The sequence below is a fragment of the Pelobates fuscus genome, chromosome 7, assembly GCF_036172605.1.
Source record: "Pelobates fuscus isolate aPelFus1 chromosome 7, aPelFus1.pri, whole genome shotgun sequence".
Classification (NCBI taxonomy): domain Eukaryota; kingdom Metazoa; phylum Chordata; class Amphibia; order Anura; family Pelobatidae; genus Pelobates; species Pelobates fuscus.
This window is the reverse complement of record NC_086323.1, coordinates 192,053,863-192,078,183: the sequence shown is the minus strand read 5'-3', so window position 1 is coordinate 192,078,183 and position 24,321 is coordinate 192,053,863. Positions and strand designations below refer to the sequence as shown.

The 24,321-nt window shown below is 45.6% G+C and overlaps 1 pseudogene; it reads left to right on the top strand.

Moving 5' to 3' along the window:
* LOC134568416 (zinc finger protein 850-like) overlaps positions 1 to 24,321 on the top strand; it is a 153,746-nt pseudogene that overhangs the window by 3,567 nt on the left and 125,858 nt on the right.

Genomic DNA, 24,321 nt, shown 5'->3' with positions numbered 1-24,321 from the left:
GTCCCTACCCCCTGTGCTGGAAGTGCAGAGACCCCGGTCCCATCTGCACAGGTGTGGGGCTTAGTCTCCCCCTGGTACATTAAGCTGCCACTGGGGAGAGGTGGTAACCAGCTCCTCTCCCATTAGAACACTCTGCCCATTGATGATCCGCCGCTGGGGAGAGGTGGTAACAATCCCCTCTCCCATGCCTACTTTCAGTCTTTGTGGAGGGAGACCGACTGTCTCTCCTCCCAATTCAGTGTCCTGCTGCTGGGGAATAGAGACTGGGCTCTCTATTCCCAAAAAATCACGCTGCTGCTGGGGGGTAGGACCAACTACCTCTGCCCCCTGTAACTCAGCCTTCCGCTGGGGAGGGAGGACGCTGCTCTCCTCTCCCTGCACTTCACACTGCCTTCCCGGCATATCACTCTGCTGCTGGGGGGTAGGACCAACTACCTCTGCCCCCTGTAACTCAGCCTGCCGCTGGGGAATGGAGACTGGGCTCCCAATTCCCTGCAATTCACACTGCCGCTGGGGAATGGAGACTGGGCTCCCAATTCCCAACAAATCACACTGCCGCTGGGGAGGGAGGACGGCCCCTTCAGCTCCCTGTAACTTGGGCGCAGAGACCACGGTCCCATCTGCGCTGGTGTGGGGCTTACGGTCTCCCCTTGGTGGGTTAGGCTGCCGCTGGAGAGAGGGTGTAACAAGCTCCTCTCTCTGAACTGTAACCTGCCGCTGGGGAGCAAGGATGGCCCCTTCAGCTCCCTGTAACTTGGGCACAGAGACCACGGTCCCATCTGCGCTGGTGTGGGGCTTACTGTCTCCCCTTGGTATGCTAAGCTGCCGCTGGGGAGAGGGGATAACAGGCTCCTCTCCCTGAACCGTAGACTGCCGCTGGGGAGCAAGAACGGCACCTTCAGCTCCCTGTAACGCACACTGCCGCTGGGGATCTGGGCCGACTGCCCAGCATCCCTGTAGGGCCGGTAGAGAGACCGCAGTCCCATCTCCACCTGCCATCTGTGGGTCTTCCCAGGACCAATCCGTGAGGCCCCTCAACATTTGTGAGTAAGGGCCACCTGCTTCCCCACCTGGCAACTCTGGCTGCTGCTGGGGATCTGGGCCGGCTGCCCAGCATCCCGGTGGGCCCGGTGGAGAGACCTTGGTCCCTTCTCTTCCTGCCTGTTGTGGTTCCTCACAGGACCAGTCTATGAGGACCCCCACTTCGGGTTCCTCCCGCCGCCTCAGGGAAAGACGGCTAACCTCCTCGGATGCAGCCTCTACTCGGCTGCTGTAACGCTCCTGCTGCTGAGCATACTTCCTCTCTTTTGCCAACCGGAATTCTCGGTCCAGCCTTGTGTTTCGCTCAGCCATGACCTGGTTCCAGATCACCCGGCGTGTCTCCATGGGTATATCATCCCCATACTCGGCCACTCGCTGCCTCACCTCGGCCAGCCAATCATCTCCAGAGCCAGAACCTCCCCTAGCTTTCCAGCTCAGACTGTTTTTTACAGAGCCTTCTCTGTGCTGGAGAAGTAATCCAATTATCTCCAGCACAGAGACAGACTCCATTAACCACATGGTTACAGAAAGACATAAAACACTTTAAAATACAGAAAGTTACTTTTTATCCATAACACACAGACATGTCACATATCCCCAGATAGCTGGGATCTGAGCGCACAAAACTGCCGAATAGCGCGCAGATCCTATTCACACAGTACAATTGCCATGGAGCTAAAGTCTTTCCCATAGTCTTTCGTTATATGAATAGGCTCCATGGTATAGCTATCTGGGGTATCACATTCCCATAAAGTCTGGTCCATAGTCCAAAGGCAGCAGGCGGGCAACCAGGCTTCTCCAGTTCACAGTGGCGAAGTTGGTTTCGCCACATTCTGAATGTGAAAAGGCTTTGGGCGAAATTCAAAACTTGTCAGTCATCAGAGAACTCACACAGGAGAGAAACCATTATCTTGTTCTGAATGTTGAAAAGGTTTTTCTAAGAAAGCAAATCTTGTCTGTCATCAGAGAACTCACACAGGAGAGAAACCATTCTCTTGTTCTGAATGTGGAAGAGAGACAAGACACTCACTTCTTAGAAACATAGAAACATAGAATGTGACGGCAGATAAGAACCATTCGGCCCATCTAGTCTGCCCAGTTTTCTAAATACTTTCATTAGTCCCTGGCCTTATCTTATAGTTAGGATAGCCTTATGCCTATCCCACGCATGCTTAAACTCCTTTACTGTGTTAATCTCTACCACTTCAGCTGGAAGGCTATTCCATGCATCCACTACCCTCTCAGTAAAGTAATACTTCCTGTTATTATTTTTAAACCTTTGTCCCTCTAATTTAAGACTATGTCCTCTTGTTGTGGTAGTTTTCCTTCTTTTAAATATAGTCTCCTCCTTTACTGTGTTGATTCCTGTGACGAAACCAATCTCGCCACATTGTATTGGAGGAGCCTGGTTGCCCGCCTACTGCCTCTGGACTATGGACCGGCAGCTAAAGGGTTAATTTTACTGTGCAGAAGGATTTATTTCTCCCTTTCTGCACAGTAGTTCGGTAGATTTCATCTACCGAACAAACTGCCGTTCACCAACCTCCCCAGAGCCGTGGGAAGCCGGCCGGCGTTGTTAATTGGCCACCCAGAAGCTGGAGTGTGCTGCCAATTTACCTCCCTGAAGCTGCGGTTAATTGCCTGTTAACTGTGTGGCCGCTGTTACACTTAGCGGCCGCTAGGTGGCGCTGTTCTGGAGCTCCCCAGGCAGCCAACACTTTTCTGCCCGGCTTTCATGCACCAAAATCGGACACTTTTACGTGCAGGCACCGCTGAACCTCCAGCCCCTGGTTCTCATTCGTATGAATTTGGTGAATGCAGGGAAATTCGGTAGTTTGTTTTATGTGAACTGTAGTAACCCAGATAGCCTGCCATGGAGCCTGTTCGTATATTTAAAGACTTTAGCTCCATGGCAATTAAAATGTATTCGGGTGGTCTGGGTGCCATTCACCTAATAATGTGCACCCAGACCTGAGCTATCTGGGGATATGTTACATGTCTGTGTTTTATGTATAAAATGTGTCTGTATGTATTTTAAAGTGATAGTCTGTTTCTGTGTCACCATGTGCATAATGGAGTCTGGCCTTTGTCTTAGGAGATAATTGAATTACTTCATTAATTATCTCCAGGGCAGGGAGGAGGAAACCAAGATGCATGGTGGGAAAGTATTGTGGCTGTGTGTACGAAAGTGATACATGTCTGTCTGCTGTTTCAGTCTTCCATCTGGTCCCCTAGGGGAGTGTCCACCAGGTGGGAGACCTGCATAAATACAGGGGCAGGTAGCCCTGAATAAACAGACCACTGCTTGACCCTCAACACGGAGCCTTGTCTCGTTCTTGGGGGGGATTCACTGTATGCTGTTGGAGATTGATTGCTAAGGAGTGTAAGCTGATGTCTGCTTTTCCTATTCATCTGCTAGCAGCTATTTGTGAGGTTCCAGCTGGAGTGCTACCTTATTCATCTACATCCAGTTCGTGAGTTTTGGTGCTTTTACAGTAGCTGTGCCTTTTTGGGAAAAGGGGATTATCGCCTAAACCGATTTTTTCCCCTTTTATGCTGAAACGGTCCGTAACAATTCCCTTTATGTATTTAAATGTTTCTATCATATCCCCCCTGTCTTGTCTTTCCTCCAAGCTATACATGTTAAGATCCTTTAACCTTTCCTGGTAAGTTTTATCCTGCAATCCATGAACCAGTTTAGTAGCCCTTCTTTGAACTCTCTAAGGTATCAATATCCTTCTGAAGATAGGGTCTCCAGTACTGTGTACAGTACTCCAAGTGAGGTCTCACCAGTGTTCTGTACAATGGCATGAGCACTTCCCTCTTTCTACTGCTAATACCTCTACCAATACAACCAAGCATTCTGCTAGCATTTCCTGCTGCTCTATTACATTGTCTGCCTACCTTTAAGTCCTCAGAAATAATCACCCCTAAATCCCTTTCCTCAGATGTTGAGGTTAGGACTCTATCAAATATTCTGTACTCTGCCCTTGGGTTTTTACGTCCAAGATGCATTATCTTGCACTTATCCACATTAGTGATGTACCGAACTGTCCGCCGGCGAAATTAGCTTGTTCGCGTTCGCCGCGGCGGGCGGACACATGCGCAGTTCGATCCGCCCCCTATTCGTCATCATTGGGCAAACTTTGACCCTGTGCCTCTCGGTCAGCAGACACATTACAGCCAATCAGCAGCACTCCCTCCCTTCCACACCCTCCAACCTCCCTCCCAGCATCCATTTTCGATTCATTCGGAAGATGCATGCTTAGTGAGAGGAGGGAAAGTTTAGCTGCTGCTGATTAGATAGGGAAATTGATAGCTAGGCTAGGGTATTCAGTGTCCACTACAATCCTGAAGGACTCATCTGATCTCTGCTGTAAGGACAGCACCCCAAAAAGCCCTTTTTAGGGCTATAACATCAGGCTGCTCTTTTTTTTTTGTTGTTTCCCTGTGTAATGTAATTGCAGGTGCCTGCCTGCCAGCCTGTGTGTCAGGCTCACAGCATATACTGTGCCCACTTGCCCAGTGCCACCACTCATATCTGTTTTAACAATCAGTTAAGCTTTACATTTAAAATAAATTTTTCTTTTTCACTGTAATAGAAGAGCAGTTGCCTGCCTGCCAGCTTCTGTGTGAGGTTGGATGCCTTGTCCATTTGCACAGTCAGTGCCACCACTCATATCTGTTTTAACAATTGGTTAAGCTTTCGATTTAAAATATTTTTTTTTCACTGTAATAGAAGAGCAGTTAGGCAAGCATCTGTGTTTCAGGCCTACTTCAGCGTGTGCTCTGCAGACCTGTGCCAGCGTGCTTTGACAGTTGCCAATCATATCTGGTGTCTCTTTAGCGTGCTTTTACAACCAAAATTTTGTTTCCACTGTAATAGAAGAGCAGTTGCCTGCCTGCCAGCTTCTGTGTGAGGTTCACATTGGATACTGTGCCTATTAGCCCAGTGCCACCACTCATATCTGTTTTAACAATTGGTTAAGCTTTAGATTTAAAATAAATAATTTTTTTTCACTGTAATAGAAGAGCAGTTGCCTGCCTGCCAGCTTCTGTGTGAGGTTGGATGCCTTGCCCATTTGCACAGTCAGTGCCACCACTCATATGTTTTAACAATCGGTTAAGCTTTAGATTTAAAATAAATATTTTTTTTTCACTGTAATAGAAGAGCAGTTGCCTGCCTGCCAGCTTCTGTGTGAGGTTGGATGCCTTGCCCATTTGCACAGTCAGTGCCACCACTCATATCTGTTTTAACAATCGGTTAAGCTTTAGATTTAAAATAAATAATTTTTTTTCACTGTAATAGAAGAGCAGTTGCCTGCCTGCCAGCTTCTGTGTGAGGTTGGATGCCTTGCCCATTTGCACAGTCAGTGCCACCACTCATATCTGTTTTAACAATTGGTTAAGCTTTCGATTTAAAATAAATGTTTTTTTTTCACTGTAATAGAAGAGCAGTTAGTTGTCTGCAAGCGTCTGTGTTTCAGGCCTACTTCAGCGTGTGCTCTGCAGACCTGTGCCAGCGTGCTTTGACAGTTGCCACTCATATCTTGTGTCTCTATAGCGTGCTTTTACAACCAAAATTTGTTTTTCACTGTTATAGATTGAATAGCAGTTACTTGCCCTTCGGGATCCACCCTCAGAGAGCGACTCGACCGACAGGTAGCAGACTACCTCGCCTTAACTGCAGATATCGACACTCTGAGGAGCGATGAACCCCTTGACTACTGGGTGTGCAGGCTTGACCTGTGGCCTGAGCTATCCCAATTTGCGATAGAACTTCTGGCCTGCCCCGCTTCAAGTGTCCTGTCAGAAAGGACCTTCAGTGCAGCAGGAGGTATTGTCACTGAGAAGAGAAGTCGCCTAGGTTAAAAAAGTCTAGATTACCTCACCTTTATTAAGATGAATGAGGGATGGATCCCGAAGGGACTGACACTGGGCGATACATTTGATTAAAAAAGGCCTGATGAGATGAGCTGCCTTGGGCTAAAAATGGTCCACACGCTGCTGTATTTTAGCTCTGAATGACGTTTGACTTGCGTGACTTATCCGCCACCAACTAGGGTTCAAGCCGCCATGTTTTAGGGCACTTTCTGCCTGTGAAACAAACATCAATTTTTCTGGCTGCAACAATACCAAATTTTTCAGGCATGTGTACATGCCTAATTTTTAGGCCCACTGGTGCAAGTGGACTGATTACAATTACAGGGCCTCTAAAGAGTCCTGTATTGTTATTTGTCGTCACTTAAGCGCAGGACTTCTCTTTTTGTATTTGTATTTACTTTGTATCACACAGCCTGGTTACAATGCTGCTACCCATCCCATGTGTTCCCTATTAAGGGTTAATAAGTAAAGGGGTGTATATAAAAAATACCCCTTTCTGTCTCATTAGAGATATCTTTGCCAGAAGCTCAAGGAAGCAGGCTGAAGGGTCAGTGTTAGGACCCGCTTAGGGGGGGTCTGCCTTGACGTTGGCAGGCGGGCATCCCTCCAATGGCCATTGGAGCAACTAAATGACCTCCATTTGTCTAAATATACATAGGGATTAAGGAGAAAGCGCAAGTAACATTTTCTTTTCTTTGGTTTTTACTATATAATGGGGCTGATGTGTGTTGTAGTCCTTGCTGCTTAAGCGCAGGACTTCTCTTTTTGTATTTGTATTTACTTTGTATCACACAGCCTGGTTACAATGCTGCTACCCATCCCATGTGTTCCCTATTAAGGGTTAATAAGTAAAGGGGTGTATATAAAAAATACCCCTTTCTGTCTCATTAGAGATATCTTTGCCAGAAGCTCAAGGAAGCAGGCTGAAGGGTCAGTGTTAGGACCCGCTTAGGGTTATATTTAAACACAGGAAAAGTTTAAATATTTCTTGTTCTACGTTCTCTGCAACTCCACGCACCGACTCATCCAATACGTGAAGATCTGGGGTTTCTCTGACTCTCCTAAGTAGTGTATCAAACAGAGTCTGCACTGTGGTAACACGGACATCTTCAGGACATAACTCAACTATTTGCAGATAGGCAGTCTGCAGCTTCTCTTTTTCACCTGTTCTCTTCTTTCTCTTATGCGTATTCTTGTCTATATGCAGGTGGTCTCTTGCCTTTCTTTTAACCAATTCGTTCCTTCCATATGGTTTCAAAAGATCTCTGGCATCATTACTTTCAACGCAAATAACGTCATCATAGTTAGTCTCCTCATTATTCACCGGGAAGAGAGTGTTTGCACTGACTACCCACAGCATGCTCTTGCCATTGCCTACTCCACCTTCAACGACAGGGTGCAAGTCCCAAGGAGAAGGATCATTCACTTTATTATCTGTCTTTATTTCACAAGTAGTGCCTGGAACATCCTCATGGGTCACAAGATGTAAATCTGGACTAATGTCAACCCCAGGGTCTGGAAAATCTAAAGAGTCCTGTATTGTTATTTGTCGTCACTACCTTCCCGCGTCGGGAAGATTTCTTGCACAGGGCGCCCAAAGGCCTAAGGCTGGCCCTGCGCATGGGTCAGTGGCTCTGCACCAGACTTCCCTCCAATTGATCAAAGTTAAAGGATTTCAAGTGGACTGATTACAATCACAGAGCCTCTAAAGAGTCCTGTATTGTTATTTGTCGTCACTACCTTCCCGCGTCGGGAAGATTTCTTGCACAGGGCGCCCAAAGGCCTAAGGCTGGCCCTGCGCATGGGTCAGTGGCTCTGCACCAGACTTCCCTCCAATTGATCAAAGTTAAAGGATTTCAAGTGGACTGATTACAATTACAGGGCCTCTAAAGAGTCCTGTATTGTTATTTGTCGTCACTACCTTCCCGCGTCGGGAGTGGGTTATTTGCGCCCCTGCTGCCTTCCTTGCATGTGGTAGCTGTTTGTCAGGGATTTGTCAATCCATATCTGCCAAGTGACCCTATGTAGGGGGAACAGTCTCTATTCTGCTCTGTGTCAGTGTGTATCAGGGATCATTAGGATAGGTGTCAATCCATATCTGCCAAGTGACCCTATGTAGGGGGAACAGTCTCTATTCTGCTCTGTGTCAGTGTGTATCAGGGATCATTAGGATGGGTGTCAATCCATATCTGCCAAGTGACCCTATGTAGGGGGAACAGTCTCTATTCTGCTCTGTGTTAGTGTGTATCAGGGATCATTAGGACAGGTGTCAATCCATATCTGCCAAGTGACCCTATGTAGGAGGAACAGTCTCTATTCTGCTCTGTGTCAGTGTGTATCAGGGATCATTAGGATAGGTGTCAATCCATATCTGCCAAGTGACCCTATGTAGGAGGAACAGTCCCTATTCTGCTCTGTGTCAGTGTGTATCAGGGATCATTAGGATAGGTGTCAATCCATATCTGCCAAGTGACCCTATGTAGGGGGAACAGTCTCTATTCTGCTCTGTGTCAGTGTGTTAGCAGGGATCATTAGGATAGGTGTCAATCCATATCTGCCAAGTGACCCTATGTAGGGGGAACAGTCTCTATTCTGCTCTGTGTCAGTGTGTATCAGGGATCATTAGGATAGGTGTCAATCCATATCTGCCAAGTGACCCTATGTAGGGGGAACAGTCTCTATTCTGCTCTGTGTCAGTGTGTATCAGGGCTGGGCTTTGAGGACAGGTGTCAATGTTAGGGGATTTCTGCCCTTTATGGATTAAAAGCAGACTCTGCATCAACTGTGCAATTTTCCATGGGAGTTTTGCCATGGATCCCCCTCCGGCATGCCACAGTCCAGGTGTTAGTCCCCTTGAAACAACTTTTCCATCACTTTTGTGGCCAGAAAGAGTCCCTGTTGTTTTTAAAATTCGCCTGCCCATTGAAGTCAAATTCCGGGTTCGCGACAACACTAATCCACATTAAATGTCAGTTGCCACAACTCTGACCATTTTTCTAGTTTACCTAAATCATTTCCCATTTGGCTTATCCCTCCTGGAACATTAACCCTGTTACATATCTTAGTATCATCCGCAAAAAGACACACCTTACCATCAAGACCTTCTGCAATATCACTAATAAAAATATTAAAGAGAATGGGTCCAAGTACAGATCCCTGAGGTACCCCACTGGTGACATGCCCAAGCTTCGAATATACTCCATTGACTACAACCCTCTGTTGCCTGTCGCTCAGCCACTGCCTTACCCATTCAACAATATTGGAATCCAAACTCAAAGATTGTAGTTTATTGATAAGCCTTCTATGTGCAACAGTGTCAAAAGCCTTACTGAAATCTAGGTAAGCAATGTCTACTGCACCACCCTGATCTATAATTTTAGTTACCCAATCAAAAAAATGAATAAGATTAGTTTGGCATGATCTCCCTGAAGTAAACCCATGTTGCCTCTGATCTTGAAATCCATGTGTTTTTAGATGTTCAACAATCCTATCCTTTAACATGGTTTCCATCACTTTCCCCACTACTGAAGTAAGGCTTACTGGTCTATAGTTGCCCGACTCCTCCCTATTACCTTTCTTGTGAATGGGCACAACATTCGCTAACTTCCAATCTTCTGGGACTACTCCTGTTATCAATGATTGGTTAAATAAATCTGTTAATGGTTTTGCTAGTACACCACTAAGCTCTTTTAATAGCTTTGGGTGTATTCCATCAGGTCCCATTGACTTATTTGGGACTTATTATATACTTCTTGCTGGCAACTTGTAGGATCACTATTTCTGAGCTCCAGCTTTTATTAAAAAACCACAACACACACAAATGAACTGTATTGACAAATTTTTCATACCAATAAGAATATGATCTGGGATAGGAGACCAGAGCTCTGACTGAGCAATGTAAATTAGCTAATTATCCTCTGAGGTCCTTTATTCTTATACCAGAACACAATAACCTTGGAAATTCTTATAAAAAGGCTACTTTCCCCAACCCCCATGTTAATACAGACTTCAAGCAAAGGTTGTGTTTACATTCAGTCACTCCCATACAGTGTACACAATCCCTCCCCTCTGCCTGTGATATAATTAACGAAGACAATGGACTAACTCAATTAACTCTGAGCAGAAAAAAACATACATTTTTACAAACCCCAAAAAGTACCCCAAAATACAACATATCCCCACAAATTCAATTATAGGACCTCTGATGTGACAAACATCTCAGGATCAGCTAATTTCCTACATTTAATTGTGGCAAAGGCATGGGCAAGATTTAAGTCTGAATTATTACTGGCTGAATATCTAAAAATATTTTGCTGCAAGAAGATAACTAGAAAAAGTCAAACTGTTCCCTGCAACAAGTAGTAGTACCTTGCTTGATGCAGGAGAAACATATGTTGACTGAAGCTATGGGCATCAACAGGGGAGTCACTTGCCTCCCTCTGGATTGTTCAACTTGCCCCCTCCCCACAGGTAATTTTCCCTTGGACTGTGACAGCTCACTTCCTTAAACTTAACCTGTCCAAAACAGAACTTCTAGTTTTTCCTCCCTCAAGTGCTGCTACTCCTGTGTCTGTCACCATCCAAGTCAACGGCGCTACTATAATCTCTACCTTGCAGGCTCGCTGCCTAGGGGTTCTTTTTGATTCTGACCTCTCTTTTACTCCCCATGTCCAATCAATAGTCAAATCCTGTCGCTTCCAACTCAAGAACATAGCGTGCATCCGCCCATATCTAACGCCGGATGCGGCTAAGATACTGGTTCATGCTGTTGTTCTCTCTCGCCTCGACTACTGCAATCCCCTTCTCACCGGTCTTACATGTTCCCAGCTTGCATCGCTGCAATCTATAATGAATGCGGCTGCGAGGCTTATTTTCCTGTCCGGTCGCACCTCCCACGCCTCCACGCTCTGTCAGTCCCTGCATTGGCTTCCAGTTAGATATAGGGCCCAACTCAAAATTCTGGCGCTTGCTTACAATTCCCTACATAATGCTGCTCCAACATACCTATCCTCCCTCATACACAAGTATGTCCCGTCGAGACCCCTGCGCTCAGCCCAAGACTTACGCCTAACCTCTGCCCGGATCCCCACCTCTGATGCTCGCCTTCAAGACTTCTCCAGGGCTGAACCTATTCTGTGGAACTCTCTTCCCTCCTCAATCAGACTTTCACCCAGCCTGCACTCCTTCAAAAGATCTTTGAAAACTCACTTCTTCATTAAAGCGTATCAATTAAACTGTCAGCAGGTTTCTCAACCCCCACCCCATGACTCCTTTCCTGCAACTGTCAAAAATGACCTACCAAGTACTCAATAAGCCCTTCTCTAACAAAATATTTAATTCCCCTACTTTAACCCTGTAACGGACCGTTTCACTTACAAGAGGATAAAACACAGTTTAGGCGATATCCCCCTTTTCCATAGACCAGCAGCTACAGCAATCACCAATCTCCTGAACTGCAAACTGTACGAATTCTGGAAACTCCCGAACTGGAAACACACGAACCCTGGAATCAGCCGAACAGGAAAAGCATACAATTCGCTTACACTCCTGGCAGTCAGCATACAGTCCAATTCCCCCAAAAACGAGACGACACATCGGTTTGAGGGTCAAGCAGAATCTCAGGTCTGGAACACCCAGCCTGCTTTTTATTACAGTTGTGCACGTACAGGACACACCCAGAGGGGAGGCATAAAACAACCAATCAAGTAACAGTCCAACCCACACATCCCCTCCCCTCAGATAAGCAATTAACATAATTATTACATACAGTAAAAATACAGTTTCCACACATACTCTGTAACTTTAAAACCATACATCACATTCACATAAAAATACATATCCACAATCAATCCATTCAGGGGAACAACATACTAAAAAATGGCATGAATTAGACCAGGGGTTTAAAAGTTAGTAAAAGTATCTTTTGTTCCCCCTGGCTGGTAGTATTTTAATCTGGCTCAAACAGTAAAAGTAAAACATCCCCACAATGCATCCTGGCTTCCCCCCTTCTGCCCTGGAGATAATTGGAGAAGTAATCCAATTATCTCCCAGGTCAAAGACAAAACTCCATTACACATGTGGGGACCTAAATACAGGATTATGTTTTAAAATATATAAAGTTACTTTGTATACATTAAACACGGACATGTAATATATCCCCAGATATCTCAGGTCTGCGTGCACATTATTAGGTGAATGGCACGCAGACCACACAAATACAGTTTAATTGCCATGGAGCCAAAGTCTTTCCCATAGTCTTTCATTATATGAATAGGCTCCATGGCATAGCTATCTGGGGGTATCACTGCTCACACAGGGCAAGTACCGAATGGCCCCACTGTGTTTAAAGGGCCAGAATGAGTGACATGCACTCTGTTAGGGCCGAATACGTTTTGTAAAAGGGCCCAATCTCCCAGGGCCATAGTCCAAAGGCAAGAGGCGGGCAAGCAGCCCCCTCCAAGGACACGTGGCGAGGTCGGTTTCGCCACAAACCCTTTGTGTCACTATACCTATACTCCCTCTAGCATGTGCTCATCGAGCAGGGCCCTTAACCCCCTCTGTTCCTGTACGTTCAGTGGTCTGATCTCAATCCAGAGATATGCCCCTCCTCGTACCCTCCGCTCTGCCCGCAACCACCTCCTGACCGCTGCTCGCACCCGTACGGCCAACTCACGCTTGCAGGACCTCTCACGGGCGGCTCCTCTCCTATGGAATAACTTGCCTACTGCCATCAGACTCTCCCCTAGTCTTCAATCATTTAAGAAGGGCCTTAAAACCCATCTCTTCAGGAAAGCGTATGGCCTCCCAGAGTAATCTCTCCCTTACATACCTGTCTCTTGCTCTCCTATGGGATAGTGCTTTGCTCTCTCCTCCAGCTCTGCTTCACTCCTACTTGATATTTCCTATCCTAATGTTTCTAACACCCCACCTCCTATAGACTGTAAGCTCATTTGAGCAGGGTCCTCTTCAACCTATTGTTCCTGTAAGTTTTCTTGTAATTGTCTTATTTATTGTTACATCCCCCCTCTCAAAATATTGTAAAGCGCTACGGAATCTGTTGGCGCTATATAAATGGCAATAATAATAATAATTATTATGTGTCTGTTAGTCCACCCATTGTACAGCGCTACGGAATTTGTTGGCGCTATATAAATCATAAAATAATAATAATAGTCAAACTTCTTGAATAGTCAAGAAAGTTCCACAGACGTCCCTTAAAAGTCCAAATGAATCCCAAAATATATCCTATATCCTCACCCACACTCACTCACTCTCACTCACAAAATAAGTTTACTTACGGTTTGCATCCTCCGGCTCAGTTTCCGGTCTTCAGCCTGTGAGCTCAAGCCGATTCTGTGTGCATGAGATCATTATCTCCCACACTGTCGGCATGGATTTCTGACAGGCTCAGGGTTACTACAGGACATAGGAGGTGTGTATTCACCCAAGTTTGACCGACGTCAAATGTAATGAATGCAAATTAGGCACTCGGATGTCCCTCTAGTGGCAGTCATAGTGACTGCAACTGGAGGTGTTCCTAGCTTCCAAGTTAAACACTGTATTTTCTCAGAAAATAGTGTTTACTTGAGAGAGGCTGTAGGGAGCCATAGTTCTCACCTGAACAACCGCATTAATCTGAACTTGTTCAGGTGACTATAGTGTCCCTTTAAGTTTAAATGTTAATAATTTATTGTGATAAGGGAATGGATTGGCCCATACAATTGTCTTAATATGACTGGACAGGGAGGGGGTAACCCTCAAAGGTTTAAAGTGAAAAAGGAGAGAAAACTGTCCTGAATGATGAAACACAATACTAAATATTGGTATAACAAAAGACGTTCCTAACATAAAGTGTCAAAGTATAGTATGCTCTAGAAAATAAAATGTTTAAAAATCAATGCTTTAATGAGTAACAAAAAACTTTCCTAAAGTAAACTGTCCCCAGTACTTGAATCCAGTATGTCCTGGCTAACTGTTGGCTAGCAGCCAGAGTAGCTGATACAAGGACTTAGAGGCGTGTACATAGGGGGTAAGGAGGGGAAAAAGAGGAGGGGGGCAAAGAGACAAGAGGTGTAACCAAAATTGTATTACCACAATTGGTTTGATCCACCAAAATTCTATTACCAAAATGGTATAGTAAATCACTAAATTGGTCAATTATAGTGAATAAACTAGACAAGTCTAATCATTAATTGGATTCGTCAGTTCCAGTGAAAGTGTTCTGGACAAACCGGGGTGAGGGTGTTCCTCTGAAAATCCCTGTGGTCCAGACAATATAGCCAATCTATTTGCCAATGTACCAAACTCAGCGGAAAATCACTAGGTGAGTCTTTGACATAGTACAGGGAGTGCAGAATTATTAGGCAAGTTGTATTTTTGAGGATTAATTTTATTATTGAACAACAACCATGTTCTCAATGAACCCAAAAAACTCATTAATATCAAAGCTGAATATTTTTGGAAGTAGTTTTTAGTTTGTTTTTAGTTTTAGCTATTTTAGGGGGATATCTGTGTGTGCAGGTGACTATTACTGTGCATAATTATTAGGCAACTTAACAAAAAACAAATATATACCCATTTCAATTATTTATTTTTACCAGTGAAACCAATATAACATCTCAACATTCACAAATATACATTTCTGACATTCAAAAACATAACAAAAACAAATCAGTGACCAATATAGCCACCTTTCTTTGCAAGGACACTCAAAAGCCTGCCATCCATGGATTCTGTCAGTGTTTTGATTTGTTCACCATCAACATTGCGTGCAGCAGCAACCACAGCCTCCCAGACACTGTTCAGAGAGGTGTACTGTTTTCCCTCCTTGTAAATCTCACATTTGATGATGGACCACAGGTTCTCAATGGGGTTCAGATCAGGTGAACAAGGAGGCCATGTCATTAGATTTTCTTCTTTTATACCCTTTCTTGCCAGCCACGCTGTGGAGTACTTGGACGCGTGTGATGGAGCATTGTCCTGCATGAAAATCACGTTTTTCTTGAAGGATGCAGACTTCTTCCTGTACCACTGCTTGAAGAAGGTGTCTTCCAGAAACTGGCAGTAGGACTGGGAGTTGAGCTTGACTCCATCCTCAACCCGAAAAGGCCCCACAAGCTCAACTTTGATGATACCAGCCCAAACCAGTACTCCACCTCCACCTTGCTGGCGTCTGAGTCGGACTGGAGCTCTCTGCCCTTTACCAATCCAGCCACGGGCCCATCCATCTGGCCCATCAAGACTCACTCTCATTTCATCAGTCCATAAAACCTTAGAAAAATCAGTCTTGAGATATTTCTTGGCCCAGTCTTGACGTTTCAGCTTGTGTGTCTTGTTCAGTGGTGGTCATCTTTCAGCCTTTCTTACCTTGGCCATGTCTCTGAGTATTGCACACCTTGTGCTTTTGGGCACTCCAGTGATGTTGCAGCTCTGAAATATGGCCAAACTGGTGGCAAGTGGCATCTTGGCAGCTGCACGCTTGACTTTTCTCAGTTCATGGGCAGTTATTTTGCGCCTTGGTTTTTCCACACGCTTCTTGCGACCCTGTTGACTATTTTGAATGAAACGCTTGATTATTCGATGATCACGCTTCAGAAGCTTTGCAATTTTAAGAGTGCTGCATCCCTCTGCAAGATATCTCACTATTTTTGACTTTTCTGAGCCTGTCACGTCCTTCTTTTGACCCATTTTGCCAAAGGAAAGGAAGTTGCCTAATAATTATGCACACCTGATATAGGGTGTTGATGTCATTAGACCACACCCCTTCTCATTACAGAGATGCACATCACCTAATATGCTTAAAGGGAAACTCCAGTGCCAGGAAAACGATCCGTTTTCCTGGCACTGGAGGGTCCCTCTCCCTCCCACCCCCCAATCCCCAGTTGCTGAAGGGGTGAAAACCCCTTCAGTGACTTACCAGGGGCAGCGACAGGTCCCACGTCGCTGCTTCCTCCTCCCCCGCCGCTCCTCCTTCTACTTACGTCGGCCGGTGGGCGAAACTGATCTCGCCCGCCGGCCGAGGAGACCTAATGCGCATGCGCACCAATGCCGCGCATACGCATTAGCGCACCCCATAGGAAAGCATTGAAAATTAATTTCAATGCTTCCCTATGGGGAATAGAGCGACGCTGGAGGTCCTCACACAGCGTGAGGACGTCCAGCGACGCTCTAGCACAGAAAACCTGTGCTATGAAGCAGGAAGTCCCTCTAGTGGCTTTCTAATAGACAGCCACTAGGGGAGGACTTAACCCTGCAAGGTAATTATTGCAGTTTATAAAAAACTGCAATAATTACACTTGCAGGGTTAAGGGTAGTGGGAGTTGGCACCCAGACCACTCCAATGAGCCGAAGTGGTCTGGGTGCCTGGAGTGTCCCTTTAATTGGTAGTAGGCTTTCGAGCCTATACAGCTTGGAGTAAGACAACATGCATGAAGAGGATGATGTGGTCAAAATACTCATTTGCCTAATAATTCTGCACTCCCTGTACAGAGTTCCCTCTATATACAGAGTAACATGGCTCCCTCTATATACAGTGTAACATGGCTCCCCTCTATATACAGTGTAACATGGCTCCCCTCTATATACAGAGTAACATGGCTCCCTCTATATACCGTGTAAACATGGCTCCTCTCTATATACAGAGTAACATGGCTTCCCTCTATATACCGTGTAAACATGGCTCCCTATATATACAGAATAACATGGCTCCCTCTATATACAGAGTAACATGGCTCCCTCTATATACAGAGTAACATGGCCCCCTCTATATACAGTGTAAACATGGCTCCTCTCTATATACAGAGTAACATGGCTTCCCTCTATATACCGTGTAAACATGGCTCCCTCTATATAGAGAGTAACATGTCTCCCTCTATATACAGTGTAAACATGGCTCCTCTCTATATACAGAGTAACATGGCTCCCCTCTATATACAGAGTAACATGGCTCCCCTCTATATACAGAGTAACATGTCTCCCTCTATATACAGAGTAACATGGCTTCCCTCTATATACCGTGTAAACATGGCTCCCTCTATATACAGAATAACATGGCTCCCTCTATATACAGAGTAACATGGCTCCCCTCTATATACAGTGTAAACATGGCTCCTCTCTATATACAGAGTAACAAGGCTCCCTCTATATACAGTGTAAACATGGCTCCTCTCTATATACAGAGTAACATGGCTCCCTCTATATACAGAGTAACATGGCTTCCCTCTATATACTGTGTAAACATGGCTCCCTCTATATACAGAATAACATGGCTCCCTCTATATACACAGTAACATGGCTCCCTCTATATACAGTGTAACATGGCTCCCTCTATATACAGAGTAACATGGCTCCCTCTATATACAGTGTAAACATTGCTTCCCTCTATATACACAGTAACATGGCTCCCTCTATATACAGAGTAACATGGCCCCCTCTATATACAGTGTAAACATGGCTCCTCTCTATATACAGAGTAACATGGCTTCCCTCTATATACCGTGTAAACATGGCTCCCTCTATATACAGAATAACATGGCTCCCTCTATATAGAGAGTAACATGGCTCCCTCTATATACAGTGTAAACATGGCTCCTCTCTATATACAGAGTAACATGGCTCCCCTCTATATACAGAGTAACATGTCTCCCTCTATATACAGAGTAACATGGCTTCCCTCTATATACCATGTAAACATGGCTCCCTCTATATACAGAATAACATAGCTCCCTCTATATACAGAGTAACATGGCTCCCCTCTATATACAGTGTAAACATGGCTCCTCTCTATATACAGAGTAACATGGCTTCCTCTATATACAGAGTAACATGGCTTCCCTCTATATACCGTGTAAACATGGCTCCCTCTATATACACAGTAACATGGCTCCCTCTATATACAGTGTAACATGGCTCCCTCTATATACAGAGTAACATGGCTCCCTCTATATACAGTGTAACATGGCTCCCCTCTATATACAGAGTAACATGGCTCTGTTAAGACCTGCAGGGGTGATGGTGCTGCGGTCTCTTGTTTCCTTTCCAGCTGCTGAGTACAAGTGATTATAGCTCCAGCAGGGGGTAAAGATGAATACAGCTTCCCAGACAATCCTTCCCAGTAGATAGAATATTCATTCCCCAAACATGAGACTTCATGAAGGGTGTAACAGAACTAAAGCTTTATTGAAACAGGCTGGCTTTTATGGGGGATCCTCATGCAAGAGGACCTCCCAAAACAAACAAACAAACATATTACCAATCACTGTACAGTATTTTCTTAATACACGCCCTCCCTCTGCCTGGGAGATATTGAGATAAGTTAAGGAGTAAATCAATTATCTCCAGGCAAAGGGCACACATGTTCCCCAAAAGTTGGAACACCCCTTTCCCCACAAGGTATCCCCACAAAATACATATCCCCTGATAGCCCCGATCTGGGTGGTAAACATATCCAAATTTCACCCAGATCGGTTCAGGGGTTCTCAAAAAGTGTGGAAGTCCTGTTTCACCGACCACACACGAGGCTCCTGCCCAAAACAGTTCCACGAATTCAGCGTGTGCGGTCGGTCAATTGGGAAAAAGACGAAAAACGGTCAAAATACCGAATATACCCTCCTGGCTCATAGCAGCGATTGTTCCCCTGGTCTGTACGAACATAACTACCGAATACCGCTCCTCTGGCTGTTCGGTAAGTGGGAGAAGCGGGCGTTCGGTAGTTCTCAGCGGTACTTCGTGCGGTCGAGTGTCCGATTTTAGTTCCAGACACTCGACGACCAAGTCCCGCTGACTCGCCTCGTGCGAACAAGATGGCCGCCGTTGTCTTTTCCACGTGGCGTTCGGCTATACGAACAGCGGCCACCCAGGGAACATTAGATTGACGGTGCTTTTGATCATAACAAGCCAGGAGGGAGGTCTGGGTTCGGTAGTTGCAAACTGCCAAACTAATAATCCAGTGTAGGCAGGAAAACTGAAACAAAACACAAGAAACCAGAAGAAAAGGTCGGATAAAGTCCCTTTTTCTTCACAGGCTCCCTCTATATACCGTGTAAACATGGCTCCTCTCTATATACAGAGTAACATGGCTCCCTCTATATACAGTGTAACATGGCTCCCTCTATATACAGTGTAACATGGCTCCCTCTATATACAGAGTAACATGGCTCCCTCTATATACAGAGTAACATGGCTCCCTCTATATACAGTGTAAACATGGCTCCTCTCTATATACAGAGTAACATGGCTTCCCTCTATATACCGTGTAAACATGGCTCCCTCTATATACAGAATAACATGGCTCCCTCTATATAGAGAGTAACATGGCTCCCTCTATATACAGTGTAAACATGGCTCCTCTCTATATACAGAGTAACATGGCTCCCCTCTATATACAGAGTAACATGTATCCCTCTATATACAGAGTAACATGGCTTCCCTCTATATACCGTGTAAACATGGCTCCCTCTATATACAGAATAACATGGCTCCCTCTATATACAGAGTAACATGGCTTCCCTCTATATACAGAGTAACATGGCTTCCCTCTATATACCGTGTAAACATGGCTCCCTCTATATACAGAATAACATGGCTCCCTCTATATACAGTGTAAACTTGGCTCCCTCTATATACAGAATAACATGGCTCCCTCTATATACAGAATAACATGGCTCCCCTCTATATACAGTGTAAACATGGCTCCTCTCTATATACAGAGTAACATGGCTCCCCTCTATACAGGGGCGTACCTGGAGCATTTGGCACCCGGGGCGGATCCTTTATTTGGCACCCCCCTCCCCAACTTTGAAATGTAAAAAACAACTGCATTGTTTTTAAATATATGTGTATGCAGTGTGTGTGTATAGTGTATGAAGTGTATGCAGTGTGTGTATATGTGTATGCAGTGTGTGTGTATAGTGTATGAAGTGTATGCAGTGTGTGTATAGAGTGTGCAGTGTGTGCATAGTGTATACAGTGTGTGCAGTGTGTGTGTAGTGTGTGCAGTGTGTGTGTATAGTGTGCGCAGTGTGTATAGTGTGTGCAGTGTGTATGCAGTGTGTAGTGTGTGTATATTGTGTGCAGTGTGTGTAGTGTGTGTGTATAGTGTATGCAGTGTGTGTATAGGGTGTATAGTGTGTGCAGTGTGTGTATAGTTAGTGTAGTGTGTGCAGTGTGTGTAGAGTGTGTATAGTGTATGCAGTGTGGGTAGAGTGTATGCAGTGTGTGTATAGAGTGTGCAGTGTGTGCATAGTGTATGCAGTGTGTGTATAGTGTGTGTGTGTATAGTGTGTATGCAGTGTGTGTAGTGCATGTAGTGTGTGCAGTGTGTATAGTGTGTGTGTATATTGTGTGCATAGGGTATGCAGTGTGTGTATAGTGTGCGTAGTGTGTGTGTATAGTGTGTGCAGTGTGTATAGTTTGTATATAGTGTGTATGCAGTGTGTGTATAGGGTGTGTGCAGTGTGTGTATAGTTAGTGCAGTGTGTATAGTGTATGCAGTGTGTGCAGTGTGTATGCAGTGTGTGTAGAGTGTGTATAGTGTATGCAGTGTGTGTAGAGTGTGTGCATAGTGTATGCAGTGTGTGTAGTGTGTGTATATAGTGTGTGCATAGTGTGTACAGTGTGTGTATAGTGTGTACAGTGTGTGTGTATATTATGTGTATAGTGTGTGTATAGTATGTGCAGTGTGTGTATAGTGTGTATGCAGTGTGTGTATAGTGTGTGCAGTGCATATAGTGTGTATGCAGTGTGTGTATAGGGTGTATGCAGTGTGTGTATAGGGTGTATGCAGTGTGTGTATAGAGTGTGCAGTGTGTGCATAGTGTATGCAGTGTGTGTATAGTGTGTGTATAGTGTGTGTATAGTGTGTGTATAGTGTGTGTATAGTGTGTGTATAGTGTGTGTATAGTGTGTGTATAGTGTGTGTATAGTGTGTGTATAGTGTGTGTATAGTGTGTGTATAGTGTGTGTATAGTGTGTGTATAGTGTGTGTATAGTGTGTGTATAGTGTGTGTATAGTGTGTGTATAGTGTGTGTATAGTGTGTGTATAGTGTGTGTATAGTGTGTGTATAGTGTGTGTATAGTGTGTGTATAGTGTGTGTATGCAGTGTGTGTGCAGTGTGTATGCAGTGTGTATGTAGTGTGTGTGTATAGTGTGTACAGTGTGTGTGTATATTGTGTGTATAGTGTGTGTGTAACGGACCGTTTCAGAAGACAAGGGGTTAAAATCCGTTTAGGCGATATGCCCCTTTCTGAGAGACAGGCACAGCTACTGCAGAACACCAAACTCCCGAACTGGATACAAAATAGCACTCCAAACTGGAACCTCACGAATAGCTGCTAGCAGACGAACAGGAAAAGTTCCCAAGCGGCTTACACTCCTGGCAGTCAGTCCCTATCAGCATACAGTGGATCTCCCCAAGAACGAGACAAGGCTCCATGTTGAGGGTCAAGCAGTGGTCTGAGGTGCTGGCACACCCAGCCTGGTTTTTATTACAGTTGTTGCAAATACAGGACTGCCCACAGGGAGGGATAAAACAACCAATCACATCACAGTTACATCCCACATATTCCCTCCCCTTATCTTGAGAGGAAACTCAATTATACATACAGTTAAAGGGACACTCCAGGCACCCAGACCACTTCTGCTCATTGGAGTGGTCTGGGTGCCAACTCCCACTACCCTTAACCCTGCAACTGTAATTATTGCAGTTTTTCATAAACTGCAATATTTACATTGCAGGGTTAACTCCACCTCTAGTGGCTGTCTATTAGACAGCCACTAGAGGTCACTTCCTTGTTTCTAGCACAGGTTTCCTGTGCTAGAGCGTCGCTGGACGTCCTCACGCTGTGTGAGGACCTCCAGCGTCGCTCTATTCCCCATAGGAAAGCATTGAAATGATTTTTCAATGCTTTCCTATGGGGAGACGTAATGCGCATGCACGGTATTTCCGTGCATGCGCATTAGGTCTCCTCGGCCGGTGAGCGAGATTAGTCTCGCCCACCGGCCGACGTAATCACTAGGAGGAGCGTCGCGGAGGCGGAGACAGCGGCGAGGGACATCGCCGCTGTCCCAGGTAAGTGACTGAAGGGGTTTTCACCCCTTCAGTAACCGGGGATTGGTGGGTGGGAGGGAGAGGGACCCTCCAGTGCCAGAAAAACGGATCGTTTTTCTGGCACTGGAGTTTCCCTTTAAACATACTTTCTACCCAACTTTCATAACTCTAAAACCATACATCACATTCACATAAAAAAATACATATTCACAATCAATCCATTCAGGGGAACAACATATAAAAAAATGGCATGAATCAGACCAGGGGTTCAAAAGTTAGTAAAATATCTTTTGGGCCCTGGCTGGCACATGGCTATCTGGCTCAGACCGGTTTTACAGAGCCCTCTTTCCTGGAGACAATGGGGAAAATAATCCAATTATATCCAGGGATAGAGGCAGACTCCATTGAGCACATGGTTGCAAAAAGACATAAAATACAATAAAATACACAAGGTTACATTTACTACATAAAATAAAGACATGCAACATATCCCCAGATAGCTTAGGTCTGAGCGCATATTATTGAATGGCGCTCAGACCACACACATACAGTTCAATTGCCATGGAGCTAAAGTATTTCCCATAGTCTTTCATTATATGAATGGGCTCCGTTGCATAGCTATCTGGGGTATCACCGCTCACACAGGGCAAGTACCGAATGACCCCACTGTATTTAAAGGGCCAGAATGTGTGACATGCACTCTGTTAGGGCCGAATACGGTTTTTAAAGGGCCCAATCTCCCAGGGCCATAGTCCAAAGGCAGCAGGCGGGCAACCAGGCTTCTCCAATGCAATGTGGCGAGATTGCTCTCGTCACATCTCTCCCCTTTTCCAAACAGACTAACAGGGTATCTGACCTCCTGCCGGTCAGTGCCCTTGTTAGTCCAGCAGCCCTCCCACAAAACAGAAACAGCAGTACAGCCCACCCACAATAACTGGTTACTACACCTGAGTAAGGGAGAATCTTGTCCATGTCCAGGTGCCTCACCACGGCTGTGTGGGGGACTGGTAGGCTGCCTTGGTGTGTTGCTGAGTGGGCAGAGACCAGCGGTACTAAGCCCTGATGCCAGTACTACTGCGGGAGTAGTCTGGTTGAAGCCTGGTTGCTGGAGACCGACTGTCTCCCCTTTTGTTGCACAGCTCTGCTTCCGGAGGGGGAGACCGACTGTCTCCCCTTTGGATACTCTAAGCTGTCGCTGGGGAGAGGGGGTAACAGGCTCCTCTGCCGATAGAACACTCTGCCGCTGGGGAAAGGAGACTGAGCTCTCTATTCCCTGCCCATTAATGGTCCACCGCTGGGGAGAGGTGGTAGCAAGCTCCTCTCCCATACATACTTTCATCCTCTGTGGAGGGAGACCGACTGTCTCCGCTCCCAATACAGTGTCCTGCTGCTGGGGAAAGGAGACTGGGCTCTCTATTCCCTGCTGGACACTCTGCCGCTGGGGAATGGAGACTGGGCTCTCAATTCCCTGCTGTATCTCCCGCTGGGGAATGGAGACTGGGCTCCCAATTCCCAATAAATAACACTGCCGCTGGGGGATGGAGACTAGGCTCCCAATTCCCGGCACATCACTCGGCCGCTGGGAAATGGAGACTGGGCTCCCAATTCCCGGCACATCACTCGGCCGCTGGGGAATGGAGACTGGGCTCCCAATTCCCCAAAAATCACGCTGCTGCTGGGGGGCAGGAACAACTACCTCTGCCCCCTGTAGCTCATCCTGCCGCTGGGGAGGGAGGATGCTGCTCTCCTCTCCCTGCACTTTTCACTGCCTTCCCGGCATATCACTCTGCTGCTGGGGGGTGTAACGGACCGTTTCACTTACAAGAGGATAAAACCCAGTTTAGGCGATATCCCCCTTTTCCATAGACCAGCAGCTACAGCAATCACCAATCTCCCGAACTGCAACTTGTACGAATTCTGGAAACACACGAACCCTGGAATCAGCCGAACAGGAAAAGCATACAATCCGCTTACACTCCTGGCAGTCAGCATACAGTCCAATTCCCCCCAAAAACGAGACGACGCATCGGTTTGAGGGTCAAGCAGAATCAGAGGTCTGGAACACCCAGCCTGCTTTTTATTACAGTTGTGCACATACAGGACACACCCAGGGGGAGGCATAAAACAACCAATCAAGTAACAATACAACCCACACATCCCCTCCCCTCAGATAAGCAATTAACATAATTATTACATACAGTAAAATACAGTTTCCACACATACTCTGTAACTTTAAAACCATACATCACATTCACATAAAAATACATATCCACAATCAATCCATTCAGGGGAACAACATATTAAAAAATGGCATGAATCAGACCAGGGGTTCAAAAGTTAGTAAAAGTA